Source organism: Cibotium barometz, chromosome 66 (assembly GCF_041138505.1).
Source record: "Cibotium barometz isolate CiBa-2024 chromosome 66, ASM4113850v1, whole genome shotgun sequence".
In the NCBI taxonomy this organism is placed as follows: Eukaryota; Viridiplantae; Streptophyta; class Polypodiopsida; order Cyatheales; family Cibotiaceae; genus Cibotium; species Cibotium barometz.
Window position 1 is genome coordinate 2,495,677 of NC_141111.1, and position 22,767 is coordinate 2,518,443.

Sequence of the window (22,767 nt, forward strand, 5' to 3'; positions counted from 1 at the left end):
GGGTCTATCTGAAGCCCATGGCAAAATCTAAGGCTCCATTATCGGGTCTATGATTGGCCCTGGAACATGTTTTGAGATACATGCAAGCAGAGTTAGTGGTCCGCAGCCACTTGCTCTAGCATTGGCTCTAGTTTAGCCTACACTTTCCTTACAAGCTCTTGGGCTTACTTCATTCTCTCTTTCTCCAACACGGGATTGAGGTACTCCTTGAGTTTTGTTGGAAGGTTTTTGTAATCTATGGGTTTATTAGATTGTGACCCCAATGTCTCCAAAAACAGAGACATGGATTCTGGCAAGGAAGGAGGAACCAAAAACAAGGGAAAAGTCTTTCAAAGAGCCAAAAACTATACCAATCAGGGGCTCAAGTACAAGTCTTGCACCAAGAAACTTCTCTAAGAGTAAAGACAACAAAGAAGAAGTGTTACTAGAACACCAAGCCCTTCTTAGAGAATTCCTTTAAAAGATAAAGAAGCTCTACTAAAAAGAGCTAAGAAACCAGCAAAAACATAGAGCCAAAAACCCACCAAGCCTCAAGGGGAAGAACAATATTTACAACCGAGGAATTTTGCTCTAGTTGGAAGGATTTAATGAAAATACCTAGTGTAAATGCCATGAGAATAGATCCTGAGATAGCTGAAGTGCTAGCTCATGAATGACTACTCTTATGATGTAGTTTTGATGGACTCCAAAAAGACTTCCAGGTCTGGATGGAGAAGACAAAACAAGGCCATAAAGGAAGGGAGAGTCAAGAAAGAGGCTGAGCCTTCAAGCATATTGATTAGGAAGAGGAATCTAAACAAGTCTTTTTTCGATTCAAAAACTATAAAGGAAAACCGAAAGGTGTGTACGTCACCCACAAAAAGGGAAAACCCAGAGGAACCAAGAGTGTCCTAAGATGCACTAGAGAATATAAAACAAGTGGATTTAGCATTGCATGGGGAGGAACCCAAATTGGTGTGAGTAGCCACCAACTTACCCCAGGAAGAGGAGATAGAACTGGTAAACAATTCTCAAGGAACATATAAATTTATTTGCTTGGAGCTATGCTAATCTAAAAGGAGTTGCTCCACAGGTTTGATATAGTACATAATTCCTTTAGTAGATGATGCTAGGCTAGTCAAACAACAATTTTACATATACAATGAGACCTGTGCTAAGGTAATCAAAGATTAAGTCGACATACTTATCAAGGCAAGTTTCATTGGGCGTTTTTTTTGTGAGCATTGTTGAGCGCTTTTTGGTTTTAGGGCGAGCGATTTCTCTCTCTACTCTTCCTCTCTCTCTCTTTCTCTCTTCTCTCAATTTACTACAGTTTCATAGCATGCTTTTTTTAAAAGACACCATACAAAGATGAAACTTCCAATATATTCCAAAACGTTTACATATTATGACCACCACCTAGGAGATGTTGAGCACAAGCAACAATACAAGAAAGAATTTGAGACCCTGTAATACTATTGGGACTCAGCATCATCTTTCTCTCTCTCTCTTCCCTCAATTTACTAAAATTTCATTGCTACTTTTTTACAAAGACACCATAGAAAGATGAAACTTCCATTATATTCCAAAGTAAAATTATAAGACTCCATCATATAATGACAAACATAAGATGTTGAACACAAGCAAAAATACATGAAAGCATGTGGGACCTTATAATACTATTGGGCCTCAACTATCATCTTTGACTACTCCGACTATCCCAAATTTGCAATCAAGGTGGCAACTTCTCATTGAAGAGGATCCTCTTTTGCCTCTTCAATGATGCCAAAGGCTCTCCACATCCCAATGGCTTTTACCGCTTTCACCCCTAGCATGTTCTTATCTGCAAGGTCTACCACCTTCTCTGTTGTGAGCTTCTTGTAGAGCTCCTACACTTTGGGTGGACATTGTTGCCCATGCCTCCAAAAGGGCATCTGATCTTTGTTCTTTTTCTTTGAGGTGTATGAAAAATGCAAGAGCACTAATTAAGATGCTTGCAACATTGTATTATTAGAGGGATTGGTGGATGAAGCCATGAAAATAGAGTGTATGCCCAACCTATGACAATATAAAGAAATAAGGGGTATGTGGGGTGGGATGTATCCTCTCAAATAAGAGTAGTGGAACATGACAAAGTCTATTCTATTTATTATAAGGTTTCAAAAATATTATATAAAAATAACTTTTGACAACATATAAAAATATCGAACGTCTATACACGTGACTTACGACATACAAAGACAACAACACAATCTCCCTCTCACTCAAACTTTCTCTCTTTCACTCAATCTCTCTTTGTTGGGGCTCGGGAATGGGGGAAGGGATAGTAGTGTCTCCCTGTATAACATACGGGCTTGGGTAACTCCTCCCAACCTACGGCATGGTATAAGACTTTGGTGAGTAGGGAGGAGGCTGCTAGCTTGCCTTGGGGATTTGAGCATATGGCATGGATCTCTTTGTGTAAGTATGTGGCCCAATTCATGGGCACACCTTGATGGACTATGGCAAGGGGGGAGAGGTTGCAGTAGTTTAAACAATCCGCCCAATGGGTGGTGAGAAGAAAGGCGAGGGCTCTTGTTGGCATCACCAAGTCTTAGCAGGTGATGTTGTGCCATTCCATGCCATCCTTGGTCGTGGGACCCTAGAAGGTGTCGCGCACATGCCTCGTAACATGGCTGTGGCTCACATGGGCCACTCGATTCTGGGGAGTTACAGTGTGTCCTTGACCAAATCGAGACTAACATGCACTACGAGGGGAGCGCCTTCTGAGTCTAGCACCTGCCCGGTAACCTGGTTGGCATTGTAAGTCTCGATGAAATATACGCAGTTAAGGAGATCAGGTTCCCAAGGCTTTATTGTGGATAAACCATCGAGCCCAATTCGCTCTAGGCATGCAACCAATATGGGTTCTGCGATGGCACATGGTAGCACGGCTCGGTGTAGTAGAGAGAAACTTGTGCACCACTTTGTGCATGCCCTTCATGAGGCTATGAATGGTGTGACCATCGACCCGCTTCATAAGTGCATCACCCAGATGAGATAGTTGGGTAGGGTGCTTGCCATATTCCTCAAATCGATGGCCACGTGCCATATCTTCTCCTAGGGAGTATGGGCAACAACCTTGAGAGAGGAGTCAGAGTGCTCGGCAGTGGTTGGCCATGTGATGAGCGAGGAAGGGGTGGCAAGAGGGTAGGAGGCTGCTGAGAATCAAAAGAAAAAAGGGCAAGAGTTTGGCTAGGGAGCAAGAGGAAAAGTGGGAAAACTGAAGTGTGGTGGGCCCTTATATAGATTTCCAAGGGAGGTACGATTAAGGCTTTGTAGAGGTGCGCGCGGCCATGGCTTTGCTAAGAGGAATGGTCGTAGCTTGGCAACAAACGATCACCGTAGATATGGGATAGGAATGGCCAAGGCTAGATCGAGTGAGTGGTCGTGGGTGATCAAGAGTGAACGGCCATGGCTTGAGGGAGTGAACGGTCGTGGGTGGACAATCAAGAGTGAACGGTCATGGCTTGAGGGAGTGAATGGCCGTTCACTCGCCCTTAGAGTTTTTTCTTTTATTTTTTTGGGCATCCTATTTGGCAGGTTTTATACCCTTGGACTATGTGGTCAGCTCCCCATTGTAGGTTTTGTACTGACTCCTTGCCCAATTTGCAATGGCTACAAGTCGGGTCCAATTAGGTTTGGGCAAGGTTGGCAACTCGTCTTGTTTGATAGGTAGGGGTTGGGGGGGTGAGAGGCTAAGTAGGGGTGAAGCTTAGGAGACGTGTGATGAGGGCAGGTGGGGTTTTCGAGGTTGAGGGTATATCACTGATGAAACTAGTTGTAGAAGGCGTGTCTTAGGCTCCCTCCTAGACTTTCCCTTTGTCTTAATCTGGCAAAGTACTAGTGGTAACAGATGTGCCCATCTTTGGCCGCCATTGGGAGTGTTACAGTGCGATGGGCTTGTGGGGAAGGGTGCCGCATGTCAAAAGCCTAGGTAAACATACCTGCCTATTACCTTCATAGAACTTTTGGGCCGTCAGGAGATTCTTAGGTACCCATGCTTGAGTAGTTGTGGCTTGAGGATGAGGTGGGCTTTGTCAATGTCTTTACTTCCATGGGTGGCTATCTTTGGATGTTCTTCCTAGCCTTGTGGGTTTGTGGTTTCCTTGGCAGAGGCTAAGGTGAGGGTCTAGTAGTGTATCTTTGGTGTCATCTTTGGTGTCATCAAGGTTTGAAAGGGAAGGTGGGATCTCTTGGGGATCCACAGGGTGGTGGCACCCTCATAGTAACCTTGTGTGACAAAAACCTTCTTGGGTACCCACCAGTGAGTAGTGGGTCGGCGGGTGGAGAACTTCAATTGGGGGGTTCAGGTGGAAAAGGTATGAGGCGCTATCTTCTGGTAGTTAGTAGTGTTAGCATTGTTAGCTGGGTTAGCATGCATGATTGGTAAGGATTGACGTGGTGTGGAATTTGTCCAGGATGGACTTTGTTGGAGGGGGGATCTTGGTAAAGGATAGGCCACTTTCTTGGTGGTATGTTTCTATCTCTTTCGATTATCAGGGGATTGTAGTTGGTGAAGAGGATTGTATACCTTGTGGAGGTGGGGTCCACAAATCCGTCTATTCGTTAGTCATCATGAGGACAGCAACTTGCCCTGAGGCAAGTTGTAGTGTGGCCGTTCTTGCATCCCAATCAATGTGACACCTGTTGTGGCCCATCCATCCTCTTCTCCAAGGAGGATTTCTTCTTGCATTATCCCTACAAGCATGACATATAACTTCCCTTCCCAATGTGAAATAGAATTGTAACGACACGTAAGCACTTAACACAATTTAAAGCAATGGTAGTGATAGTGGCTGGGGTGGTGGAGAGTAAAGTTGGTCGACCGAGAGAGTCCCACATGTCATAGGACATTAAATTATGATTAGCATCGTGTCTAAAAGTGCTAACCTTTGGGTGAAACTTGTCAGTGTAGTCATTCCTAACCACTTTACTTCTCAATCCTCTTCTTCGAGGTCTGCTACCTAAGCCATGTTTATAGAGATTTACTTGCCTCTAAGTTTCTCTTGCCTTTCCTTGGTTTCTCTTTGTGTTGTCTTTTTCATATATTTTTTTCCTCCTTTTTGAGGCGAATTGCCCTCAAGGCATTTTGCATGAGTGGTCTGTACGAGCGTCATAATCTACTACCATGAAATAGCCTACCATCTCGATACCATCGAGTGTTTCAATGCACACAGTGCCTTGTGGGGTTATTTTAGTCACTAGAAAGGGTCCTAGTCCTCTGTATTTAAGCTTCTTTTTATGATTTTTTATGCTATAGAGAAGGACCATGTCCCCCTCATTCATCTCTTTATCCTTGAGCTAGTCATCCAACATTGTTTGTGCATTAGTTTTTCCACAATCATACCATACATAGCCCTTAGACGTATTTCATCAAGCTTCTCAAGCTTAAAGAGTCAATCGCTCAAAACATTACATGTTAGTATTTCCTGTACTGCTACCCTTAAGCTTGGTACCAGGACTTTCTATAAGCATGACCACTTAAATTCCATATGTTAAGCTAAAGTGTGTAGTGTTAATGGCCACTTTGTATGATGTGCAATAAGCCCAGAGTGCAGCCGGAAACTTGTGTTCCTAGTCATTGTTTGCGACTCGCCTCTACAATCTTGGTTAAGATGGTGCATAGAGTCTTGTTAGTGCTTTCTGCTTGGCCATTATCTTGAAGGTAGTAGGGTGAAGATTTACAGTGCATGACCAAGAACTCTTGTAGCAAGAATTGTATTACTCATTATGAAGTGGGTGTCACTACCACTGACAAGCTCAAGAGGACACCCAAAGCCAGTGTGATCACACACTCATAATCCTTATGGCTCGAGCTTCGACCCATTTTATGCAATAATCGTGGATCTTACATCAGCTTTCCTTATGGCTCGAGCTTCGACCCATTTTATGCAATAATCCATTGTCGCTATGATATATCGGGCTTGGGTGTGTCGAGCAGTCGGGCTAATGGGACCGACAAAATCAATGTCCCATTTCTCGAATGGTTGTAAGGACATGATAGGATAGAGGGGCATCCTCTCCTTATTGTGCAAAATTGCAATCCGTTCACATTCATCACATCGTTTGACATATTTGGCCGCATCTTCGAACAATGTTGGCCATCATAAGCCTGCTGCCCCAGGAGAATCTTCTAGGCAGTGGAAACCACTGCGAAGTGTCCGCCTGCAACCCCAGAGTGGGCTTGTTCCAAAATATAGATGTATTCATGCTCACGGATGCCTCGTCTCATTATTCCATCTTTTTCTTGTTTGTAAAGCTGTCCCATGATCAATTGATAGGGAGAGGCCTTCTTAATAAGGTGTCTTGCTTGATCCTTATTTATCAGCATTACGGTGGGTAGGCCATTAGCTAGGAAATGTCCCCATTCTAGAATCAAGCATAGTTGGAATAGGGGAGAATTTGGCAAGTCATCTCAACTCCCATCGGTGTTTCTCCATTATAGGAATGCTTGACATATGGTCAACTAGTACATGTTGGGAACCTTTGTGTACCATGATGGAAAAATCAAACTCGAGCAAAATTAAGAGCCATCTCGTGATCCTACCCACGGTGCAAGGTTTATTAACCAGATAAAGAAGAGCTTAATGGACTACAAAGAAAGCAAATTTAGTTGCCAAAAGGTAATGACAAAACTTTTTAACTATATAGACCATGGCCAACCCTTCTTCTTCTGTGGTGGTGTAATTTCATTCTGTTTCGTTCAATTGGCGACGACTCACAAAGCTAACAGCAGGGAAGTTCTTGTTGTATTCTCTGGGTTGAGCCAGCACAACCAATTGTTTTGCAAAAGACAAAGCATTTACGTGGACATGAAATATGATTTTCCAATTAGGGGATCTCAAAATAGGAGCACTCACCAATGCTTTTTTGAGGGTATCGTACACTTGTTGGCTTTCCTCTATCCATTTAAAGATAACTAGGGGCCCATAAAGGGGACGAGCTATGTTGGCATTCATGAAGACAAAACACCGATTATAACCAACTTGCCCCATAAATCACTAGACTCCCCTAAAGTTGGTAGGGGTGATAGCTCGAGGGGATGAGTCGCACCTTGCTATCATCTATGGAAATGCCATGTTCTAAGATAATGTGTCCCAAGATTACTCCATGTCAGACCCAAAGCTGGCATTTCAGAGGGTTAAGAGAGATTATGTAGAGTCGGCATTTCTCTAGAACTTTTCTCAAACACCATAGATGTGTTTTCCATGTAGAATTGACACAGATTGACACAGAGGTCATCCATAAAGACTTCAAGGAATTTTTATAGATACTCCTTGTAGGTTGTACACATTAGATGTTGGAAGGTTCCTGGGGCATTGGTCAAACCGAACGGCATGACATGGTATGCATATGTTTCCCATTTAGTGGCAAAAGTGAAGGTATTTCCAAGTGAAGTAATCTTGGAATTCCGTGAGTAGGTCAGTTTGGTCCCTCTCTTCTTCTTGAAGTAGTCTTCCCCAATATAGATATGTCTCGGATCTTCCCTTGGACCTACCGGGTTGATCTCCTTTATCATAAGATGTTCCCGGCTTTCCATCATGGATTCTTTGGGCCTTTTCATATTGTACGAAGAGATCATCCACCTTGTAGGCTTTGAAATGCTCAAGGACTTATTTGGTCTCCTCAGCTTTAGCACTTTCCTCATCCATTCTTTTTTTAGCCTCTCGCTCGGCTTGCCACCCCAACTTTTTGTTTCGTGTTCTACAAGTAAAGTGATGGAGTTTTTGGGATTCAAATTGGGAGTCATATAACCCTTCTTTTTTAGTGGTTACCTTGTTAACCAAAATGGGAAACTCATCAATATCCTTTTGCCAGACCTAGCATAAGTCAAAATGTGCATGAGAAGACGTAAGCTTCCTTTCTTGTGAAGCCGTTTGTTTTAAGGGTCTTATGGGTGGAATTTCCCCACTATGGCTGAAGCCGTTTGTTTTAAGGGTCTTATGGGTGGAATTTTCCCATAATGGCCTTACTTCTTTGGTGCTTACAGGTTCATTGTTCGTAGCATCGGGCATGCACGCAGCACTCAGCATGTAGAGGGATGTGATTTCTTTGCCATGGCAAATCTTGTTCCCTTGCATTTTTGAAGTATATCCATGGTAGCAAGGATGTGCATCCAGTTCTCGGAATCTTCTGACTTTGGAGAGGTGCAAATTGTGGTGGCATGTTTGGCCAAAGGTCCCCCATTCATTGAAAGCCATGCAAATAAAAGGTATTATTAGTGGTTTTCCAAGTTTAAGTATGATGGGAGTACACATATATGTGTGATGCATGTCAATTTAGGAAGTAAGCTAGATTGCCATTTCCCAAAGACGGTCAAATAAGTAGAAGACCATTAGAGGTTGTGCACAGTGACGTATGGGGTCCTACACAAAATCAATCCATCAATGGGAGCAGGTACTAAATTACATTCATTAATGATTTTCGTAGAATGACACGGATCTACTTCTTAAAAGAGAAGAGTGAAGCCTTGGGTAAGTTCAAGGAGTTCAAAGCACTTGTGGAAAAGAAATATGGTCACTAGATTGAATGCGAGGACAGATGGTCTGGTGGTGAGTATACCTCACACATACATTTGATGAGTTCTTGAGAGAACATGGTATTAGAAAGTAGCTCACATGTAGATATACCCCCTTAAAAAATGGGATTGATGAGAAAAAGAATAGACTGATTGGTGAAGTTGCAAGAGCTATGATGAATGAGAAGTGTATGCCATTGTATTATTGGGTAGAAGCATGTACTATAGTGGAAACATCTTGAACAAGACAACTACAATGTTGCCATACATGAGAGTACTCCTAAGATGAGGATGATAGGATTTAAACCCAACATTGGATACTTAAAAGTGTTTGGATATATTGCATATGTGCATGTGTGAGATGAGGAGAGGACCAAGTTAGATCCAAAGGCTAAAAAATGTGTGTTCATTGGGTGTGTACAAGATCAAAAAGAGTATAAATGTTATGAACCAGTTTTGTCGTGATATGATATTTGATAAGATGGCTAGTTGGTACAAGGAAAGTGAGAATGTCATGGTTGATGACATTGATGCCAATGTGGATGTACATATACCTTTGGAGAAGTTTACTAGTATGTCTAGGCCACATGAGACATCTAGTAGTGGAAATGAGAGTTCATGGTCACGGCTGAGTGTCCCAACAGGAAGGGGATGGCGACGATGAACGAGTACCTCTGTAGAGCAGGTTCTCCTGCCTTGACCCCATTGTGTGCTAGGTGCGGTATTGATCATATGTATAACGATTGTCTGCTAAGACCAAGAATAACTGGGAGGGCGGCTCACGAGGCTAATCCTAGCACCAGCCTAGAGATGGCTTCATCTAAGCAGTCCCGCTCAATGCAGTCTCACAAGACTGCAAAACCGACAGAGGGCCGTGACACATGCTGCTGCAGAGGCATCGACTTCACAAACCCAAAGCCCAACAAGATCCCCCGAACAAGCACGAGTGACTCGACATTCACGAAAGAAAGCCACAAAGATTGGCAAGGGTGAAAGCCGAGTAGTTATCAAAAGTGGTTCGAAAGACGTCACAACAACTCACCCTTTGAATCCTTCATCTGAAGAAGAGGATTTGCTACATGCTGCAGCCCGAGCCAAAGAACCTATTGACACCTACCAATTTCCTAAAAAGCTCACACAGTATCCTAACCCCATTAAGGAAAAGGAGAGACTCCTAGCAGCCCAAGAGTTGGTCAGAGAATGCCAAGCGCAATTGGAAGATGACCCTCCCAACGCATACCTTGAGCCATGCCCATTGATCTCAAACCTGAGACCTACTGAGGAAGCTCAGGTGTATCCAAGAGAGATTCTAGACCAACTCCCCCACAAAGGTTAAGGAAAGAAGCAGCTTCCACTGGAGTAGCTACCCCCCCACCAACAAAGAGACAGGGTAGCTGAATATCTTAGAAACCCAGGGGATGAACATCTTAGGGAAACAAACACAAAATTCCATATTCCTATCCCTTACATGCAAAAGATCTTAAGACGAAGCCAAACCAACTTTCCTCATGAAACAGTCCCAATTCAGAGAGACATTGCAAGTCTCTCTTCTTTCCTCTCTTCTCAGGTCCAGGTCTCTATCGGCACTTTGCTTCAAAGTGGCCCAAGCTTTTGGAATGACTTGAAGGATTAGATGGAAGGATGCCTCGGGGAAGGTATGCATGAAACCATGGAGGCTAACAGCTCTAATGAATCTGAGGAAGAAGAATTTCACAAACCCCTTAAGGTAACTGGGACTCCTACAGTTTGAGTGAACAAGCTTGGACAGTTCTTTGAAGGTGATGAACTCAATGCTGCTTTGCCGATAACCTTCAATGGCCACCAAGTTATAGCAATCTTGGATGTGGTGGAGCAGGTGTAAGAATTGTTACAAAAGTAATGCTGGGAAAAATGGGGAGCACCTACCTTGGATGACACTACCTTATTGGTTAAACTTGCTGATGGAGCCACTGCGAGACCCATTGGTCTACTAAGGGATCTTAAAATAAAGATTTTGGGAACCACCTACTGCCACACTTTTGTGGCGATGAATCTTGGACGTCAGCCAGTTTCACACAATTTCATCCTTTGAAGACCATTTATAAGAGAATCTAAAATGATTCATGATTGGGATGATACTGACCACATATACATCCGAAGAAAAGATCTTACATTCAAGATCAATCTATGCACGTGGACAGTACACCCCATGAGCGGTAGACCATTCGCAGAGGATTTGGTGACAACTGCACGATCCACAGCACTTCATTTGTATCAAACGCGCCACAAGACACTTGAGGATTAAAAGGAGAGTGAGGGATGTGTACCTCTTCCAAAGCCTGAGGACTCTGAGATGCATATCCTTGCTACCCTGGATATTCTATTTAGAAGAACTGGTACAAGGTTTGCCATGGGTAGACGGGTAGGAGATCACATCTCTATACATGCTTAGTTCAGCATACCTGCCCGATGTTGTCACCCAAGGGCTTGAGCATGCTATAGAACAAAGCCACTAGGGAGTACACGCTCCCATAAAACATACAGGCCTGAGGGATTCCCTAGGCCAGAGCGATACGTCTTCCCTGATGACTCGAAGACCCATTGGGTGGTTGAAATATTTGGGAGATGGGGAAGCACATGATCATTTTAATGAAATGTGGAAAAAGGAGTTTGCCAATAGCTCTCTTTTGGTCCACACTTCCGTCCCACAACTAGCAAAACCCACCGAACCTAAACCAATACCAGAAAAGCTTTGCCACTCTACACGTAAAGCACGTAATAAGAAGCTAGCACTTGTAGAAAGAAGGAAGCCAAAAGGCTATTTGTTGATGAAGAGAGTGCTAAAGCCGAAGAAACTATATAGGCGCCTAAGCATTTCAAGACCTTCCAGATGGCTGACCAATTTGTCCAATACGATTCGGCTCTCAGAGGTCTGAAAGTGGGCAACCTGGGACCTCAAATATGAACAATCTTACCCAATGAACCCAAAGTACTCTAAGATGGTCTAAGAGGAGATCGAAAGACTCATCGATGCTGGATTCATCTATGAAATCGAGTATACGGAGTGGGTATCACCGATCGTGATAGTGCCCAAAAAGAATGGTAAAGTCAGAGTGTGTGTCGACCTCAAAAAGATCAATGCTACTACCATTAGGGACCAAGAGGAAGCCTACAACTTCCTCGATCGATTCTCTAGTTATGATCAGGTGCATCGATCCAAAGGACCAACACAAAACAACCTTTGCCACACCGAGTGGGGCACCTATGCATATCGAGTCATGCCCATTGGGATGAGCAATGCCCTCGGAACCTTCCAACATCTTATGTGCACGGTTTACAAGGAATATCTTTAAAAATTCCTTGAGGTCTTCATGGATGACATTTGTGTCAATTCCTCTTAGAAGGAGCATCTTACATGTTTGCATTGAAAGTGCTAGAAAGGTACAGGCTATACCGTATCTCATTGAACCCATTGAAATGCCAATTTTGGGTTTGAAATGGAGTGATCGTGGGACACATCATCTCCAGGCAAGGAATCTCAACTGACGATGACAGTAAAGTGCAGCTCATCTTAGAGCTGCCACCACCCACAAACTTCAAAGGAGTCCAGTGCTTTATGGGACACATCGGCTACTATTGGCGATTCATTTTTATGTACGCTAATATTGCTCAACCTCTTTATGGACTCCACATTATCTTTGAGTGGACTAAAGAATGCCAACAACAACGGGCTTACACTACACTCAAAAAAGCCCTAGCAAGTGCCCCAATTCTTAGATCCCTAAATTGGGATATCATCTTTCACGTCCACATTGATGATGTAGCCTTTGCTATTGGATGCGTGCTGGCCCACTAACCAAGAGAACACAAGATGGATTTCCCCATCAGCTTTGCCAGCCGCCAACTACACCACAACTCAGAGAGAGGTACTAGCCATGGTCTACATTGTCAAGAAGTTTTTCCATTATCTTTTGGCAACCAATTTTAAATTTTTCGTAGACCATCAAGCCCTCCTGTACCTGGTAAATAAGCCCTGTATGACAGGCAAAATCACCCAGTGGCTGCTTATTTTGCTTGAGTTTGACTTCACCGTTACAGTGAGGAAAGGCTCTCAGCATGTTCTTGCAGATCACATGTCAAGGATCCCCAACGGTGAACGGGAGTAGATGATGATTTACTGGATGTCGCCTTATTCCAACTATGTTTGATTCTTGAGTGGGGTGAGGAAGTGGCTCACTTTTTAGCCAATGGCTTACCCATTAATCCACTCCTCAACAAAGACCACGCCCGCCCCTTGATCAAAAAAGTTTCCCTCTACCAACTCATTGCAAGGTCAACTGTATAAATAGGGTAAAGACAGAATCCTTCGAGGATGTGTCCGAGAAGATGAGTATCTGTCACTTTGCCTCCTGCGCTAGGGGGCACTTTGCGGCGGCGACGACTGATATCACTGCTCATCGTAAAGTCCTCACCACCACTAGGTTATGGTGGCCCACTTTAATGGTTGACGTTGCTGAGTATGTCAGACGATGACTATGGTACTGAAGCAGTCATGCCCATGGAGTTCTTAGTCGGTAGTTTGCGTGTCGCAGTGCAAGAAAAATTTATCGAAAATTCCCTAGGCTGTCACCTGAAAAGCTTGATGAAACACGCCTTCTAGCTGTATATACAACATGATTGTTGAGAAGCTAAGGCACAAATAATGGTTTGATGATCAACTTAAGGATAACCAAATGAATGAGGGTGACATACCTTTCTCCTCAATCAGATTTGGATATTTAGCTAACTTCCTAGGCAAACGATTGGAGTCTATTTTCTCCCTTGTTTGAGGAGTGGATGGCGGTATTTTTCTTCATCAACAGATGAGGAAGATGACATATTTGTTAGTCTAGGTCTCAAATGTAGACATTCTTTACTAGTGTGGTTTGCTCGGCAAATCAGGCACGCCACTAGTTCTCTCTTAGGATAAAGATGAGGTTGCCCAACTTGGTCACGGCCTTGACCTATGCTCCATTGTTGGGTTATTTGCTACATTAATGTAGCTCTACTAGCTACTCCACATGTTATCCTAAAGAGGATTCCTTCCCTTTTCTTTCAAATTTTATGCTTGTGGTTTTGAAGGAAGCCTCAGAAGTGCCCTCGTGTAATTCTCAGGAAACGAGCTCCCTTGAAATTGTCTTCAAAATCCATGGTGCTTTTGCAACATTAATCAAAGCAGGTATGTCCAAGAGCTTGTAGATATTTATGCAAGACTACATCTTCAAGTCTCTCAGGAATTGATCGATTAGCCTTTCGTCAGAGAGCTTATCCCTATCGTTTATAGCAAGAGTGAAGATATCTCACCCGGTTAATATAGTCGCGGATATATTTTCCCTCCTGCTTCACATTATGCAACTATTCAATCGGCCCATCGAGTTCCCTAAAAATCCTACTTTGAAGCTTCTTTCAAGGCATCAAAGGTAGCCTTATCTTCTGATTTTAGTGATTGGAACCATTGTCGTGCTTTTCCATCATCGAGAGTGAGGCCAAATGCACTCACCTTAACCTGATCTTCCATGTGAGCAAATGCTTCACAGATCTGGTTAAATATCTCCAAATGAGGTATAGGATCTCCTGACCATCAAACTTAGTGATAAGTTTGGAGATATGGGCCAGTTTATTCCTTTCTAGTCTTGGCCATTACATCTTCTGTGTGGGCGCAAGTGGTATGATTCCTGAAGCTATTCCCCTTCTTATTTACATGGCTATCCTCAACATTTCGGGCATCAATCCTACCATAGTCAAAGGTGGTGCAGGTGGAGGTGTGATAGGTGGGGAATCAAGGCCTAGAGCCATCTATGGACCGTGCCTTAGTGGTGGGCCAATGTGCACTTCATAAGGATCTATATGGTATCCGAATACACCCCTCGAGGTGGGTAGTTACTATACATGGGTGCCGTGCATTATTTGGAGAGTTATGGGGTGAACTCTTTCACTTTGGTAAAGGTATCTAGGCCTAGGTAAGTTGGTTCTCGACCTAGGCTTGGCACTAGTCTAAGTTCTTGAAATGAATCTACCAACAAGGTAGTCAACATGGCTCCCCATATTGTTGGATCAGTTTGAATTAGATTATCTAGGCCCTACCCCACCTTCGGTCTCGGGTCTATCAAGGATGTGATAGTTCTCTCAGGTTGATGATCCGTGCTCGTTTCCCTTGGATGAGACTCTTCTAATTGTATGTTTTGTTTTTTAATCTTAAGGCAAGACTTCTTTATGAATGCGCAGGGGATCCTGGGGTGTGCTCTTGAGTTAATGGCATGTTCATACACTGGTGGGTAGCCAATCCTCTTGTCTCTAAGTCAGGGGTGGTTTGTCCCATGCTTGGGTGTTCTTCACTTTCACTGGTATTATCAAAGACCAATACTATTTGACTCTATGCGGTGTTGACCAAAGGGTTAGATCTAGCAAGCGATTGTGTGTAAGACAGTTCAGTATCGTCAAACAAGGGGTTATTTCACACCAATTTCCCTAAGCATAGGTGCATGAATATGTTGAGTGACGGTGCAAAATCACACTCTAGAACATGGAGATTTTTTCCCTCTGAGAGTTAGAAGTGACTGTTTATTCACAGAGAAACAGACGTTTGTTTACTATGGGTACAGGCGTGGCTTAACTGGAGCGCTGACCATTCATTATCTCAGGTATAGTACGATCGTGGACTGAAAATGGGAACGGGCATTCCCTTTTGGAGGAACGGGCATTCATGCATCAGAAAGGTGCAAATGTGGCTAGATAGAAGAATGGGCATTCTTCTGCACACAGGAGCAGTCGTTTAATTTTAAAAAGATGCGGCCATGGCTAGTATTAGGAAAAGGACATTCGCTAGTGAGGGGGAACGATCATGGGCTTGAAAAGGTATGACCATTCACTCAGGGAGGAACAGACATTCGTGTGTGAATGTACGAATGTTCACTCACAAACTTATAGGCACATGTCTTAACTATGCCAAAATGGCGTATCTGTGATAGTCGCCTCCAAATATTCTCCTGATAGAGTTAGCTACACCACATTTATGCTCTTTTAATGCCCATTACTCTCATTGATGAAATAGATTTAGAGAGATCTGGAAGTGAATGGGTGTGGCTAAATAAGGTACGGACGTACCTCTGTGAAGTGAATGGGTGTTCACTTTTCAAAGATGTAACCCAAGAATGAGTTACACCCGAATTTCTCTTAGTTTTTGCCTGATTTCTCCTTAGTGATGATTTTTTGAGGTTTTCTTTTTATGTATACCTTAGGCTAGTCCTAAGCTAGCTAATAATTCAAGGAATGCCTAGTTTAACCTAATAACCTAGGATTAATGGTGTGATTAAGCTAACATATAGTTTTTTTATCTACTTGAAGAAAAAACCAAAAATCAATGAAATCTAGGGCACTTACTTGTAGCTTTTGCTTTTGTTGCCTCCAAAGCTCCTATTTCTCCCAATGCTCCAGTGCAACTCCATTGTTTCAAGAAAAACAAAAAATAATACAAATCAAACAAACAACGCATACCAAACTCCTACAACCGATGGATTTGCATTCCACCCGGGCACGATAAGTCTCTAGCTTAGGAAGAGGATGTGAAGGACCCTAAGCTAAGTGCTATCCTTGATATAGCGGCGCCAAAGATGTTCACCTAAATGAGCATTCTCCTTGCATGAGAGAGGAAGGAGAGAAGGGAAGAGAGAAGATACGAGGGTCGAATTCGGGAACCTTCACTTAGCCAACCCTAAGTGGGTTAACTCCTCGATGTGAAGCCAATATGGGCTTACTCCACCACCACTTGTGTAACCCAAGTGGAGCTTTCCTTGAGCTAGGTAAAGAGTAATGAGAGAAGGAGCTATGGAAAGCTCCAGTCTTATCTCAATGTTGTTAAGATGTCAACCTCAACACAAGGTGACACTTATGATATGCTTGGGTGACCATTTTTGCCACTTACATCATTGGCGTATTTGGTAGGTTGCTGATATGATGGATCTTCGCCAATGATTCTACAGCTGGACTATACCATCTACTAGTTGAGTTATGGCATACTTATCTTGCCAACTCACTCACTTAGTTGGTTCCCATTCTGGACCACATGTACATAGTACTTTAGTACTTATGTTGTATTTTCCTTATCTCTTTTGTAAACCTCTTTTGTTGAGAAGAAGAAGAACAAATTTTTCTTAGGCCACAATACAAGGCATTCAATATATCTATTCAGACTCAAAAGAATATCTCAAAATTTATAGATTTGGTGTCAATGCTAATCATTGAAGAAAAGAATTTAGGTGAAGACCAGTCTTCACAAAACAAAGGCAGTTCGGAGCAACAATCCTTCTACACAAGTGTAGGTAGAGGATCACGTAGAGGTCAAGGACGAGGCCATGGCCATGGCCAAGATGGTGGGCCAAATAGGTAATCAAAATTATGGTCAGCAAACAATCCCATGACTCATAACAATCAAAATTGCTTGTTTTGTTATTGTCTGTCAGTACTTTTGCTTTCAAAAAAAAACACACAAACCACCTATCATTTTGCTTGCAGGTACACACTGGAGATTCTACTCTTCCTTGGCATCTACGCGCTCGAGGACGTGCACAAAATAGGAAGGGGGGAATGTTGCGTGACGAGTGGTGATCAATGCAAGGATGCAACACAAAGATGGAAGCAGGAAAACAAGAGACTTGACATTCTTATTTAGGGCTCTTGTAAAGAGTTCCAAGTTGTAGATGAGTGTGGGAGTGGGCTTGAGAATAATCCCACATGGGAAGTTTTGGGAGTTTTAGGAGTTTTAGTATAAATAGTGGCTCATTTGAGAGCTTATGAACACATTGGGCTAAACTTATGCATGAGCTCTCTTGAGACTAGCTCTCCCTCTTGTTCATAGAGGTGCAAGCTCTTCTCTCTCCCCATCTACACTATTGTATGAGCAATGCTCTTCTAATTCAATGCAATGAGATGATGTTTTTCTCTCTTCTCATCTCTATTCTCTAGTGTGTATGCTTCTTTGTTGATGCTTGTGGATTCTCTATTAGGCTTTGTGTGGTAGTGGATTTAAGCTTAATCTTCTCCATAGCTTGTAGCTTATCCATGGGCAAGGCATTGCTTGAGTAGTGAATGAGAATGCATGTTTATTTCAAGTTCCATTAAGCTTCAAGGTTTGTGTGCATGCTAGGGAAGTAGGTGCTTGAGAATGAAATATGCTTTGATCTTGTGTATGCATTAGCTTAGCTTTCTTCTTCTTGTATTGGATGCATGAATGAGTGGGATGATGAGTGAATGAGCTATGGCAAGATTGAGCTTGTGTGTAAAGTCTATATCAAGGTAGTGGTGTTCATAGCATTTTCTCCATTCATGGATAAGCTTCCGTGCACCGGTACGGGTTGAATCCCTAGCTCCGAAAGGAATGCAAATCCCATTGGATTGAGCTACACGTGGATCATGCTACTCTTGCTACAAGTGTAAAGAGTCTTCCGTCTCTCCATTGGCGCCGCTGCCGGGGAGAAGACTCAAAACCGGTTGAGAAGCTTGCATTACTACCACTAATTCTTTTTGTTTATTGCAATGCTTTCATTCATGTTTATGCTTTCCATGGTTACTTTCATTGTTGTGTTCATGTTTTGTTCATAGACTAGAGTTAGAAAAGTTAGTTTTAAAGTGCTTTTTATTTGCTGTTTTGTATTAAGAGAAGCATAGGATTAGTGTAAAGTTAGTGTAGCATAGATTAGTGAAAGAATAGACATTAGTTAGTACTTAGCAGAGGAGGAGGAAGAAAAGGCCGCAAGAAGGCGGAGGTGGCCGGAGGCGAAGGAGAGGAGCCAAGTAAGCAAGGCCGGTGGCTGCAGCGAAGGTGCGGTGAAGGCAGTCGTAGCAAACGAGGAGGAAGAGAAGGCGACAACCGCCAAGGTGCCCAGGACCAGCCTCCACGCCAGGGCTCACCCTGTCGCCACCAAGGCAGCAGCCGAGGGCCCATGCCCTGAGGCAACAATCACATTAGCAAACTGTTTCAAGATCTTAGCCCCTCGAAGATGAAGGTGAAGGAGAGGGGCCGGCAGCTGTGGAGGCGCGTGTGGCGTCAGAAGGAGAGGTGCTGGCCGAGCTTCAGCTGCTGGCGAGAAGAAGGTAAGGAGGAGAAGGCGAAGGTGGCCGCAAGGAGGCGACGGCAGCGAGGAGGCGAACTCAAGCTTCAGCTGTGCAGCAGGCGAAGACGAAACAGAGCCGGCGAAGGTGAGGCAGCTGCTGAAGGCAAAGGGCCGGCAGCTGCTGGAGGAGAAGACGAGGAGGCCTCTTGTTAGGGGCGAAGGAGGCAGCGAGGCTGCTGGAAGAACAGTCATCAGCGGCGGCGGAGAGCAAAGGCGAAGCGAAGGGCCAGGAGGAGAAGCGAAGGTGGCGCAGCAGAGAAGGTGTGGAGGTGAAGGCGACAGCAGAGGCGCAGCAGAGAGAGCGCCGAAGAAGATAAGGTGGCCGGCGCAAGATTCGGAAGAAGATAAGGTGGCCGACCCAAAAAGGTTAGTGTTTTATTTTTTTATTTTTTATTTTTTTTTTGTTTTGTTAGTCTTTTTTTTTTAATCTGCAATTTTTGCATACTAGGCAATTTTTTAGTTTTTTGCATTTTAAAAAAAATATAAAAATAATAATAATAATAATAAATAGTATTAAAAAAATCTATAAATTATGTGTTTTCCTTGGAGTCCACATTTTTTGCATATTCTGCATTTTTTTAAATTTTTGTAATTTTTTGCATAATTAGTGTAATCTACATAATTAGTATTTTTAGCATAATTCCTATTTTTGTGTAATTATTAAAAAATAAAATAAATAAAATAAAATAAAATAAAATATGTATTTACACACATATTCATGTTAGTTGCATTTAGTGGTTAGGTAGGGTTTTATATATATATATATATATATATATATATATATAATTTAAAAAAAAACTGGACACTACAACGTGCTAAAAATAGCGTATGCATCTACGCTCGGGAACAATACTAGGGGGACGTAACACTAGTGCACCATCTAGGGTAACCACTCAAGGGAGCGGCAGTCAATCGGTTGTTGGCAACTTGGAGAGCATTCTCGAGACATCTTCGGGAGTCTCAAACAGAGAGCCTCTCAAGAAGAACCAAGAGTGATATTTCAATGGACATAAACGAGTCATTTGGCATGAATAGACCGTCCACACCCATTGGTATGGCAGATTCTGCTAATCCATTTGAAATGCCAGATGGGGAGTTGATTGACAACATGAGACTCCATTTCTTGTATACAAACACACATGGCGGTGAGATCTACAAAGATCCAATGAGCCGGTTTGTTGTTAAAATTGCAGACATTAATTCTGCATTTGAACCAACACCATGGGTAAACTACCAAGACGATATGTACATGGGTAGAAATGGAGTACGCTACGAGGTCACCAAAAATCCTGAACAAGTGGATGCTTTGGGTGTACTTCAACCTAGCGCACAAGCAAAGTAGAAGAAGGAGCTTCCATCGGACCCAAATGTGCCAGGAACATCGCGTAGACCTGGTACGCCCATTTCTTTACTTGAAGAATTGTTTTCCGACAGGAATTGGGAGGATAGAGAAAGAACGGGAAAAGAAAAAGAGTCAAAGAAAAACCCATGGGACATAGTAAAAGAAATTCCAGTAGTTAAAATCTATCAAGACGACCCAATTAAAGGTGTATAGGGATGTGGTAGAAACCTACTATGCAACCACTAAGCACCCGAGCTTAGAGCTTCTAGTCACACATACAATAACTGTAGAGCATCTAGAAGGTTTCACTAAGCGTATTCATGATAGATGGGGAAACGACTTTAGAACCCTTGAATGGCCAGAGGTTAGGGAAATGACATGGAAAGGAAGGCCCCTTTTCACTGAGGTGTCTACCTTAGACACGGCACGTCCAGATGAATCTGCCTTTCGAGGAGAAACTCTAGCACCACCATGGGCTAGAACCCCAAGTGTGGCTCGACCAGCACCTTCCATGCGAACAACTACTAAAGGACCAGTCTTTCCAACGATTGATCCTATGAGGAGACCCGGGGCTATTAGAGAATCTAGGGGAGAAGAAAGACCACGAGCAAGTGGATATGTGCCTCCAAGAGAACCCCATAGACCAAGTGAACTGACATTTGAAGAGCCTAGATTTAGAGGCCGAGACTCATATAGGAGACATGACGATGAATATTCTAGAAAAGTGAGACCATCTGCGCTGCAAAAGCTTGTCAAGAAGTATGACGGATCCGGTGACCCATATGACCATATAGCAACTTTTAAGCAAGCTATACATACGGAGCAAGTCATGGATACGCATACGCAAATCGAAGGATTTGGCTTGACGCTAGAGAGTAAGTCTTTATCATGGTTTCAGACTTTAGAGCCTGAGGCAAAGCGATCTTTCGATGGGCTAGAAAAGAGCTTTATAGCTGCATTTTCAAAAATGGGAATTAAGCACAATGCGGTAGCTCAAATTTACGCCTTTAAGCAAAAAGATCAAGAATCTGTGCGAGATTGCGTAAATAGGCTAAAGCAGTACATCAATCGATGCCCTAACAATGAGAAGCCAAGCCAAGGAAGATTAATTTCTATCTTCCTGGAAGGCTTACGAAACAAGACGCTTCACGCTCACTTGTACGCAAAGAAGCATGTCATCTTCAATGAGTGTTGCATGGATGCCATAGATTACGATGACATCTTTGACATGACTGGCATGGGAAACCAAGATAGTAATCCGGATGATAAACGTAGCTCTGGGAAGGGCTCTGACTCTAGTGTGCCATTAGTTAATACAGATCAAATTGCTGAGATAGTACTGAAAAAGATGGGGCAATACTACAGACCTTCCTACCGACCCCAACCATCATACATGCATATTGTACCTACAGGCCCCTACCTCTGTGGAGGATGTGGAGGTAGCCATAAAACCGAGCAGTGCCCAACCTTCTCACCATTGGTTGGCAATCAACCAACAAAGAAGTGGTGCCAGCTTTGTAAATGGAACTACACACATGTGACTTCGGATTGCAATCACATTACAAGGATACAAAGGGAACAAGCAGCCAACCATAGACAGCAAGTTGTGAACCATGAGAGAACCTTAGTTGCTCAAGAGCAAGCACGGCCGGTGCAGCTAGGAGCTCAACCTCCTCCACCTGGCACAGCTTTCTTTAGATTTGTGGAATATGAGAATCCTGAATTACGTATGGAGATGGTTAGCTCTCAACCATACTACATCGAAATGGAGCATCCTCTTGTCGAACCCTACTTTGAGAACCCCACCGGACCAAGCCTAGCTCATGACTTTAATGGAGACCCAAGCTCTTTGATGCTTATAGGATCTCAGCCAACCAAGACTCAAGGTTATCCAGGACCATATCCTACAAAGAGACTATACCCCACGCAACAAACAGGACCATGCTACGAATGTGGTGGACCACATTGGGCGAGAGAATGTCCAAACAAGAAACGACCCCTCTTAGCTAACATAGGCACAACATCTATGTTTCCACCTATAGAGAGGTTTTGCCAAGGGTCTAGCATTGACCATCTACCAAAGGATTGCTTGTTGAAACCTGCATATCCGGCAGCACAAAAAGCTAAAGCGTCCCTCAACTATGTTGAAGTGATTCCATCACCCACGACATCTGAGGAGGAGAACGAACTAGTGTCGCTAAGAGTAGTGACTAGAGCCCAAGCGCAAAAGAATGTCAAAGAGGTTGTTGAGAAACCCTCTGAGATTAAGGTTCTATCCAAAGATAGAAAACAGAGAAAGAAATCAACTCGACGTAAACCACGCAGCAAGAGGAGTAAGAAGTTGAAGGAGCAGAAGAGCTCTGATGGAGGAAATTCTATCCCAAAAGAGCTAGAAGGAATGTTGAAAACAAAACAAATAGGAGAAAAAACTCAAAATGAGCAAAAGGGAAAAGCATCCGATTCTGAGGAAAGCTCAGGAGGATCAGTCCTTGTGGACAAGGTGTATGAGCCTTTAGATACAGCGCTTCAAGCGTATAACAGTAGGATCACAGCTCTGACCGAGCTGCCTAAGAAGCTGCAAGAATATCCCAACCCTCGTGAAGAGACAATCAACTTGGCTATCCATAAGCAGTTGATTAGGGATACTCAGACTCTAATAGACGGCCCACCACCTATGTACGCAAGAGGACCTGCTTCTCTGAAGCCTTAGAGACGATACCAGAAGCCACGCCAAGCATGGAAAAGGGAAGTGAAGTTGT